This window comes from Nanorana parkeri, unplaced genomic scaffold (assembly GCF_000935625.1).
Source record: "Nanorana parkeri isolate BGI_ZX_2015 unplaced genomic scaffold, ASM93562v1 scaffold283, whole genome shotgun sequence".
NCBI lineage: Eukaryota > Metazoa > Chordata > Amphibia > Anura > Dicroglossidae > Nanorana > Nanorana parkeri.
This window is the reverse complement of record NW_017306551.1, coordinates 1495700-1507534: the sequence shown is the minus strand read 5'-3', so window position 1 is coordinate 1507534 and position 11835 is coordinate 1495700.

Sequence of the window (11835 nt, the reverse complement as noted above, 5' to 3'; positions counted from 1 at the left end):
TGTTTTAACAGGGGGGGCAAACACCTTTTCACACATGGCCATGTGGGTTTGGATTTTGTTTTCCCTTTATAATAAAAACCTTCCTTTAAAAACTGCATGTTGTGTTTACTTGTGTAATCTTTGACTAATATTTAAATTTGTTTGATGATCTGAAACATTAAAGTGTGACAAACGTGCAAAAACAATGAAAAATCAGGAAGGGGGCCAACACTTTTTCACACAACTGTATATAGCGTATGTAAAGCCAAAACTTTTGAAAGTTTTGGATGGAGTAGGGAACAGTTAGCACCCTGTCGTGTTTTTGTTGCTGGCTGTGCCTCTGATGGGGAGGTATATTCTTACTATATGTCCCTGAGACCATCATCACCGGGATTGAGAGTGAGGGAAAGTCCAATTGAGTTGCCACCAGAACAGGAAAGGAGAAGGAATCTTCCAATCGGGACACTTGTTCTAGTGACAACTGTTTAAGAGGGGATTTGAGACTTACTTTCACTCATTCTGGTGTGTCTGCAAGACAGGAAGTGAAAAGTCCCCAATGGAACACGCACAGTACAAAAGCTCTAATAGGACTTTTAACCACTCCCCCAAAAAGTTTGACTTTACTCACAATTTTCTGATACATTTTGGTCTAATTTCCTGTGATGGATATTCATATATGCTTGACATTAGGATCCTTTATGATGGGCACAATTAATGGTGGGCTTTGGCACCTAAATGCAGAGGTCTCATCACCACAATCTGGGAAATGTTTTAAATTTTAGTTTGGGATTTAATTTACTGGCACCAACCCAAGACCAAAATATATGTTTATTAAAACTAACCTTGTAAAGGATAAAGGATAAAGGTGACTGAATATTTTTTACAGCATTTGGGTTTTCATTTTATCATTTACCTTAAACGAGACCACATCTCTGGCTTGCTGATGCCTTCTGTTGAGTTTATAGGTTGGTAGGGAGACACCTTTAACCAGGCTTGTAATGCTCCACCTGCTTCTAAATGCATCTCTGGGACCATGGGTAGCTGTCAGGGTGTAGAGACATGGCTGTGATCATGTACCATAGATGCATGCCCTCAAACAGCTTCCTAGGAGTAAAGTCTACAGAAAAATTCCATACTGCCTAATGGAGAAGGTTATATGGGGCAGATCTGAACAGTGCCATATAGCCAAGTGGACTCAAGTAGGGCAGCTCCATGTGGTCCCTTAATGGCCACATGTAATGGGTCATATGATTTCTTAACTGGCATTCTTACAAGGTTATGTGATCTCTTAACTGACACTGAGCACCGCCAGAAGGGACTGCTCAGCCAGGATATACCAATGTGATCTACAGTATAATCAGAACTAAATCTGTTAAAAAATGGAAGCAAGTTTGTAGAAAGTCTGCAGGATGCTGCCCCAAACCAGCCAGGGAGACTGCAAAATATATATAAAAATATAAATAAAATATATTACAATCATGCCGATCTTTGTGAGTATGTTTCATATTTACCTTTGATTTTGTTCTTAATAAATTTGTCTGCACCAGGAAAGGCGCCCCTTGTTTGTGTTTTTTCCCTTGACACTTGTTATAGGTCATGTGATGTTTTGCCAAGTGCTATTACCTTTTTGAAAGTATAATATCCTTTTAGGCTTATGCATACAGTTCATTCTTTATGGGTTTGTAAGGCCCCAAGAAATGTCCATGCAAAACCTGAGGGGCCACATTTAAAGGGAAAGGGAAATCATCAAATATAGTGTCTTCAAGGACACTTCTTGGCTGCACAATTAGCCAGTGCTCCCTTCATCATTCAGTGGTGAAATCTGAGGCTCAGCCCCATCCTCTACACATATCAACCGGCCTTCACCTACTGGTCCCATTACTCACCATGTGAAACCTCTTATCTCCTCCTTTGGGAGACCATTCTGATCTGACTCCTCACATAGTGAAAATTGTTTTACCAAGACATGAAGTGAGGGTACTCTCTAACAGCCAACCAGACAAGTAGGAAAATACTATTACCCCAATCATCTCTTGTTTTTTGTCTGTGTCCCTGTTGGAGATTTCCCCTTAATTCTGTTCTGGTGAAACTTTTATCACCTGGTTAGAGACCCTCTAACACAGCAGTAAAACACTGTAGGTGTTCTAATCCTTCCCAACTCTATCCAAGACTAAGGAAAAAGAAATCGGCTGAACATACTCATTAAGCATCACACAATGCGGGGAATCCTTAGGAGAGTGTAGTTCTTGCTCTGTGTTCCCCCAGGACTGGGGAACTCCAGTGATCAGTAATGTGTCATGCCTGTGTGTCTCCTGCACCCAACGAAAGGTTTTCCACCATCAACTACTTCCATGGAATTAATTTAATCACTAATTAAAACACAATCTTTTTCCTGTTTGGATGAAGCGTTCTCCAGTCATAGAGCAGAACCTCTGCCACTCTACTAAATTGGGAAAATTAGGGCAACATTTTCAAGGCATTCTTTACATGCTGAGCCACCCATGAGGAGCTCCATAGGAGTGGCATGGCTTGAAGGGATTGCATTTTACCAGGTATCTTTTTTATTAACAAACTTTATTGGTCATGGTTTATTATGCAACTTAGTACATCAGGTTGAACATAGCACTCTTATATCAAAGAATCTGCAGAAAATGTTTCATTATTCTGCATTCATATTTGAGTTAGGACTTTTATTTATTTATTTATATCTGCCTTGGTAATAAATACTTCAATTCATTTTAATATTGTTCTCATTTTGGGTTCATAATACAGTTTTTTTTCTAATACATTTTAGTGTAATTTTTTCTATTAATTAGAAGCGACAGAACCATTTTATATCACGGTGTCATGAGAGGTAACCACAAACTAATGCTTTCTGTAAAATATTAAAACTAATTTGCATTTCTATCTCCAATGGTGCAGATTCCATTTTGTTTTAATTTTATTCATATCTGCTCGCAAAATAAGTCTCAGAGAGCCTGGAAGGGAATCGTTCTTAGCTCTCTGAATGCCATAAAAATTTCATCAACCTATTGATTAGAAAAACTCGGGCTATTTAACTGTGGCTTTAAACTTTTAACAACATCTAATATCTACTTTATTTCTTATGAAGGTTTATTATCTAGCATTGCATGGCTGCTTTTTGTCAATAGCGTATTGTTGTGCACAATTTTTCTATGCCCGTATTTTTAACACTGTGAGGAAAGATGCAACGTTTTTAATTTATTAACAATATTCTCTCTTTCAAAATGGCCTTTCAAATTATATTCCTAGTAGTGAATGGTGGGCAATGCCTGTGCAATGTGCCCCAGCACAGCCTCCCCTATTCCCCACCAGGGTTGCATGAGACACCCCCTAACAGGAAGTGCCTTAAAGTGCATGCTCATTCATCAGACAGAACAAGTTCTGCCGGATGAAGGGTATCCCGTGAGACCCGGTGGGACGTCGCATTGAGTGCATCACGCTATGCTGCTCGTACGTCAATAAACAGATGTATTTGATTCACTATTTGGAGTGCCGGTGTCTCTATATATCCTACTAGCTAAATATCACGGTGGCCAGCCATCGACAGCTGCAGCACCCACCTTTATTACTAATAATAAGGATGCACTGATACTTTTCAGATACCAGTGCCAATACTTGGCATTGTACCAGGGTTGCAGCGGTTGCAGCTGGCGCTCCACCACTGTCCTGAAATCATTAGCCGATATTGCTTTTGAACAACTGTCACATGACAATAAATAAAAATGTACCAGTACTTGTACTTGCAAAAATGGTATCGGTGCATCCCTTTATTTATATTTATAAAAACATAAGGGTCTATTCACTAAGCTGCCGAAGGATCTAGCCGTAGCTTCGGCTGATCCTTCGGCTAGCTTTGGCCCCAGGACCCCTTCGGTTCAGTAGAACCGAAGGGCTGCTGTACGGGCTATTCACTATAGCCCGTACAGCTCCCGAAATTGGCCTAGCGGCTCAGCATGCTAAGCATGTTTGGCCGACCCGAAGCCACGTGAAACCACCCGATGTACGACTGATTTCAGCCGATATACGGCTGAAATCAGCCGTACTAGCCTGAAGTGAATAGCCGAACAGCGTTCGGCTCACTTCGCTTTAGGTCGGTCATTCATGTTATATATGTATATATTCGGTCATTCATGTATATATGTTAAGTACTTGGCTTTCTGACAGGTTGGCCCCCTAGTGGCTGCAAATATATATGAACGATGGTCACAACAAATATAACACCAAAAAAAGACAAATATGCCGTGTAACATAAATGATAAAATATGTTGAGTTAATGTAATAGCATACAGTTTAATTCCCAACTGTAATTTATTTTTTTTCTGAGTGGTAAAAAGACAATTTAACAGAGCAGCCCAAATTACCCCCTCCACGTCCCGGTACAGGTGTTGTTATTTCATCCAACAATGCACGAATAGAGGACATTTAAATTGTTCTAAGAACTGCACAATCGGAACTGTAATTTAGCATTCGTTAAATAGTCTAAATTACCCACCGGGTCGTAAATGGGATCCATGCGACTCCACCGTGTATTCCAACATGTTTCTGAAAGAATGTATGATAAGAGATTCAACTGGATGCTTCAATACACGACACGGAGAGATTCCTCACCTGTAATTACATGAAAATAAGACACAATTAAAAGAGAGCATATCAGTAATTAAAGGCAATGAGATGTTTAAAGATAAGCAGGTGTCCTCCTGATTTCATCCATAATTATCAGGTATTTGGAAATCTATTCCATCTTATTGAAGTCATGCAATGCAAATGGAAGATATTATCATTGGCAATCAGTATCTTTCTTACAAGACTGCATCTGATGTATGTTTACTGTATTTATCGAAAACAACTGGATGAATGCCTTCAGCTGCATTACCAGGCATGCTTGCCATTTGTTTGTTTTTTTCTAACTCAACATCAGTTAAATATCAAGATGATGAGAGACACCATGTTCCTCTAGCAGCTGCAGATTGGCAGATGCAGTACTGGTAATGGTGCACCGCCACCAGAGGTCTACACATGTCCTAAGCCTTAAGCCCAGATTGGCAGTTGACCATCCAGGGCTCTTTTACAGATCCAGCTTCCTCACCCGGACAAGGATGCCAAGAAGGATGAGAGCCCCACAGCAGTGAACATTCCCTATGCTTAGTAGTATCTTTAAACTCTGTTAAAGGCTAATGCAGATTAAGTAGGTCAGATGGACAGCTACCTTTAGGTATCTTCAGCACCTTTCACAAGCCAGGTGTGGACCTTTAAGCCTTTTTATCATTGTAGACCTTTAAGCCCAGATTGGCAGTTGACCATCCAGGGCTCTTTTACAGATCCAGCTTCCTCACCCGGACAAGGATGCCAAGAAGGATGAGAGCCCCACAGCAGTGAACATTCCCTATGCTTAGTAGTATCTTTAAACTCTGTTAAAGGCTAATGCAGATTAAGTAGGTCAGATGGACAGCTACCTTTAGGTATCTTCAGCACCTTTCACAAGCCAGTTGTGGACCTTTAATCCTTTTTATCGTTGTAGACCTTCAAGCCCAGATTGGCAGTTGACCAGCCAGAACTCCTTTTTAGATTCAGCTTCCTTACCCAGGCAAGGATACAAAGAAGGATGAGAACCCCACTCGATTAAAGTCCAGTATGTCCTAATTACACATGACAATAAAGTGAGGCAAAAAAACAACGTGTTTGAGGGATTAGAAATCCCCCTTCATCAGGGCTTGGATTCTTTCAATGATTAGGAAGAATACTGGACAATTTGTAGTAAAAAAAAATGACATTAGGTACAGGTCACAGGTCAGGTGCTCCCTCTCCTCCTTGTTTACATTTTTCAGACTACTACAGACAACCCCCAAGACTACCCCAGTTGACAGAGAGGTGCCTATGCAATTTTGATTACAGGCCCAATGTTTCACTTACCTCAGGCCCAGCACTCAACCAATACCAGGGGCCTGATAAGCTTGAACTGGTACTCCCCACAGCTATACCCTCCCAAGACAGCAGGACTGGGAGGTAAGGACCTCTGGACTCACATTCTGCCTCCTACAAAGCCTGGGAGGAAAGGGACCTTTCTAGAAGGTTTCTGCAAGTATTTATTCCCTTCACAGTCCACATTACTGGCATAAACTCCCCAGTGATTGGCCGGGATGGAATAAATATTCATAAGCTAATACATTGTACCTTAGTGCTCTACCTCCTTGAGAACACTCAACAGTAGTAGGCAGAAGTAAACAATGCCCTTGAGCTTAGGGGAAACCCAAGAACCCAGATAACGTACAGAAACAGAGCTTAGGCTCGGGACGCTCCAGTTTATGACAGGGTCCCTACGCTATTTATAAGTATATCTAAAACCCAAACTTTTTATTTATTTTGTGGTTGTAGATGGAGTACCGAATGGTTAAAACTCCTGACAACTTTATTTTTTATTTTTTTTGGGTGCCTTTGAGGTGATTTTCCTTCCCTACCTGTCCTGGAGACATAATAGAAAATGAGAATAAAACTCCCCAACGTGAGAAAAATCCCTCTCTTAGCCATCTGTCACAGGTGTTCCCATTAAAACATTTCCTCCCATTCCTGGTTTCAGAGATAACTGTACATTTTTGGATACCCAATTACTTTTCCATCACTTCAAATATTCCTACATGGGCAATGTGAGAAAAAATACTTACCTGGCTCTCTTTCTGCATTATCTCAATGTTTCACACTGGGAGTGCTCAGGAACAACTCCTGTTATGTATCTGTTATGTATCTGTTTGTGACAAGCTCATTAATATTCATTATTCATAGAAAATAAATGCTAAGCTGTTTATCATTGGTTCATTAGCTTTAGCCAAATACTGAATAAACATAATTACTTTTTTAAACTGCTGTGACAGGGCTGAGAAAAGGGGGAATATAAATACCTGTAGGAAGCCACAGTTGGAGGGTACACATGGCGTAGGTGTGTGTCACATATTGAATAACACTTCAGTAACACTGTGTCTCTTATGAAATAACCAATGGCATTTATTTATATGTAATTGCATGGTAGTAATAACAAGGCAATACAGGTCATTTCCTATTCCACGGGTGATGTTGTTTTAATGCACTGAAGATGGAATTCAATTATCCGTTTTGATGTAGGAGGTTTTACACTAACAGAAATTCTCTACATTTGTCCTTCTCGGTACTGATCAGCTATAAGATATTTCAGTATTCTATAAAGGATCTGGTAATAATTTTGGGACCCCATGCAGTTGCTCATACCTTTCAGAGCTTGAAGTGATGAGGGAGGCCTCTCTTGCAACTCCAGTCCCAAGACCCATGGGTAATGGAACAGGGAACTCAGGGCACAGAGGTACACAAGTGCCTGGAGACTGAAGACAGAAGAGCAAGTTCAGATGACAACTGTAGAGCAGCAGACAATGCAGGGGAAGCACAACTGGAACACAGATCAGGCAGTAGCGAGGGCGGAGCAGGCCGAGTCGGAGCCAAGCGGGTAATGCAGTACCAGGCAGAAGACGAATCGTAGTCGATGAACAGGCCGAGGTCAATACTATGTGAACAGCACAGTACAAAATCAGCAGGCAGAAACAGTATCAGGAGCAAGACGGGGGCGGGGGTACAGGAGAACAGCAGAAGGGCCAGGAATAGCCGGGTCAACAACAGGAATACAGGAACAGAATGCTGGGTCTTGATAGCAGAAAGCTGACGATCATCCAGCACTGGCCATCAGGGAGACACAGTTTCATTAGCCCGTATGGCTCCAGAATCTGCAGAGTCGCATGCCCAGGCATGACTCCATGGGTCAAACCAAGCGCAAGCGCAGTGCAAGCGGCAGAGGCTCCTTCATGGGATTCTTGACATGCAGTTTTTTTTATTTTTGAGGCATGCGGCATGGTATTTTTAAGGAGAGGGGGCATGGCGAAAAAATGGCCCTCCTCCAAATTCATGCAAGAAACCTATTCTAGATAGGGGTTTAGAGTATGTGCCCTCTCCCCCTGAACAATACCAAGCCACATCCCCTCAACATGTGGAGTGTATCTTCATCTACGATGGAAGCGATGGCACTGCTAACGCATGGAGATTCTAATGAGGAAGCAAGCCTGCTCCAGTGATGTCCTAGCAACAGGAAAAGGAAGGGCACAGATAGCTAAGGGAGCTTTTCAGCTAGGATTCTTGCAGAAGGGAAGGGGGGAAGCAAATGGCCTGCAGGTATTAAATTTTTATTATGCCACGTTATTAAAAGCTTCACATTTTTTTATTATCTCTGCTCGCCCCTTGACTGCATAGGCTATTTTCTTTAATAGATGGACTTAGCCTTTGAAATAATAAGGCTAATGAGAGCCAGATTTCAGCACAAGCGCAGTTTTAGGATCAAGGAAAGGAGATTCAATAACCCATTGAAGCCTTTTAAAGACAATTGCACTCTTAAAAATTACTACATCCACCTCACTCTCATCTTTTTCATGGACTCCAATACATTTTATCAAGATTTCAACAACATCACCTGCTTTTTGCCAATTGACTCTCAAATTTACTCAACCCTAGTTATTAGTACTATTTACACTGGACAATAATGAGGCACATGAGGCGTGAGAGGTGGGGATCAGGCTCTTGACCGTGGTCATAATGGAAGTCCTAAAAATGTAAAGCTCCCAAGAGATTGTTTGGAAAACTTGACTGATTTGGTGCAGTGATGCATGGGGGGGTCTCAGCTGCCATTGGGATGTGCGGGATCCGTTGTGCATTCCTGTGCCTTTAAGGGGAGTTGGGCTTCCTCCTGACAAACCTGCACCCAATTTTATTTTCTGCTCCATGTGCTCCAAGATGGAGACTCTGATAGTTTAGAGTTAGGACCGCAGTATGAGAGGTGCCTTGGCGCGGCTGTGCGGCTTTCACATTTTCTGCAGAAGACGTGTATCCAAACCTCTGTTTTTAACCTTAGTGGTGAGACAAGTTATTTTACATGCTAGCTTGTGCGTATGCCAGGAAATCTTTTTGCTGTTTTACTGTTTGAAAAACTAGCTGTGTGCATCTTGAGAAGCTTTCCAATAGCTGATGAATCAACCCACCCATATACCCCATAACTAAAAGTCAGATTTGGGTGGACTTACACTCGGAGCGAGATACTAAAGTTTCAAATCTCTTTTACACTGCTTTAGACTTTGTCTCAGGGGCTTCTAATTGAGATTACAGCAAATCCTTTTGCCTTATATTATGCAGTATTTATATCAACAAAACAAATTTGCTTCAGAGACATTTTATCCCATAATTGTTATTGGGATTCCTTCAGATTGGGTCTGATTTATATGTAGAAATGTTTCCTCTGTTCTTAAAATCTTGCTGGCAGCGAGAAACCTAATTAACAGCAAAGCTTTCAAAGACCCTCGAACAAATGCTTCTCTGCATTTTTATACACAAGGACTCTCATTAGTGAAGCTGTGCTTTGTGATTATTTATACCACTTCTATAATTAAAAATTCTGAGAGCTAATTACAATTATCCATCAGTTTTTCAACATGCCAGCGATTGAGGTCTTAACCTCTGTGTGGATCACCTCCACCCAGGTTTGTCATTGTAATTTCTTCATCTAGATAACTGAAAAAAAAAGATTTTGTAAATAGGCATCAATTCAATTCAAAGGGGGATGATATAAAGAATCACTGTATATGTTTAACTATTGAGAGACATCTGTGTATTTAAACCCCCATTGACAAATACATTCTGTAGATTGATGCTCTTAGGCTCAGTTTCCCATGCTGAGAGGTCATTGATCTACATACTGTGAACTAGCAGTTCATACCTGTGTGTGGTCTGCGTTCTTAAATGGCGCTGTGGTCCAGTCAGCCTGGATTCCAATCATGTTCCCACCATAAAAGCCTATTATGGTGATCACATGCAGACTGAAGGTTTGTTTACAAACAAACTATTCCAACCTTGATTATAAATGTTATGTGTAAAATAACCTAAAATTCACTTTTTTAAAAATGTTGTCCATTTGTAAGCTTATAAAAATCTGAGCAGGGTTATTAAAACAATGTGCCATATAAAAGCCTTATATCTCTTTAAGCAACAATGTAAATATTATTTAGCAAATTAGTCATAGAGTTATTGTCAAGTGAACTGATGCATTCTGCTAAATTTGCTCTGGCCATCTAGGATTCATGAAAGGATTCATTACCTATTGGTTTAATGGATGGCAAGATCTCAGCATCGGAGTTCCCAGCTCCACCTTCCTATTAAAGCTATATTGAGGGGACTCTCACTGTGCCTGTTGGTTCTGACTTGTTCTTTACCTCAGGAGCTTTGTCACTCAATGGTCCCCTAAAGCCCACAAGAAAGATATAAAATGAACTTGTACTCATAAAGTAAAGAGCAGGGGCTGACTGGCAAATTTTAGCCCAGGGGGCAAGTACAACCCAGAGGCCCATGGTGCGGCAACTTGGCCCCCTCCCGCTGTGCCTCTTCCCCGCATTCTCCCCGCCCCCGTCTGCCAATTTTGCCATCCATGTAACAGTAGTGTGAATGTATTTATCGGTTTAAGAAATGTAAAGCACACTGGTAGTGGAGGGATGCCACATCAGTGCTGTGCGCATGCATGACTGCTGCGACCCTAGAAGTTCTGCCACTAACTCAGAAATACATTGTACAGCATTGCAGAATGGCATTGGCTATAGAGAACTACAATTCCCAGCAATACATTACACAACAATGCAGAATACCATCAGCTATAGCGGACTATAAATCCCAGCAATAATGACTACCAACAGCTATAGAGAACTACAATTCCAAGCAATACCATTATACAGCAATGCAGAACAGCATCAGCTATAGAGAACTACAAATCCCAGCAATACATTACACAGCGCAATGCAGAATAATATGAAGCTACATACTCTGTTGCTCTGGGTTCTCCGCCTGATGTCTAAAGGGTCTCAGGTGGACTGTGCGGGCTCTCACCAGGGGTCCAGAGTTTCACAGGTGCGTGTGTGTGCAGCGGAGGCGGCTCCCTAATTAGGCTCTCAGGTGGCCAATGCGGGCTCTCTGCTCCAAAACAAAAGGCTCCAGTGATGGACTACTAGTTTGTATTGAGATTGTAGTCCATCACAGGAGCAAGCTTGGAGCGGTGGAAATAAAAAAAAAAAAATGTGGTGTGCAATATAGTGAAATGGAAAGTGTAAAATTATACAGCAATCAATGCAGAATGGCACCGGCTATAGAGGACTACAAATCCCAGCAATAGTACATTATACAGCGCAATGTGGAATTCCACCAGCTATAATGTACTATTGCTGGGACGTGTAGTCCTCTGTAACTGCTGGTATTCTGCATTGTGCTGTATAATGTATTATTGCTGGGATTTGTAGTCCTCTATAGAATGTATTCTGCATTTTGCTGTATTGGGGACTACAAATCCCAGCAATAGTACATTATATAGCGCAATGCCGAATACCACCAGCTATAGAGGACTACAAGTCCCAGCAATAGTACGTTATAGCTGATGGAATTCCGCATTGCGCTGTATAATGTATTATTGCTGGGTGTAGTCCCCTATACAGCGCAATGCAGAATACCACCAGCTATATAGGAGTACAACTAAACCCAGCAATACATTATACAGGCCGGGTGCAGGTGGCAGCGGCCGGGGGTCAAGGGGCCGTTCGCGGTGGCATCAGAGAGGCCCGGGGGGTAATTGCCACCCTGCCCCCCGGCCCAGTCCGCCCCTGGTAAAGAGTTGCTATCTCATAAGCAACATCTAGGTACTGTATGTTAATTGTACCTAAGCCCAGAAATATTTACTTTAACTATTTAATCCTCCTGAAAATTATCAGTACCCTCCCTGTGCCTGGAACTTTATAG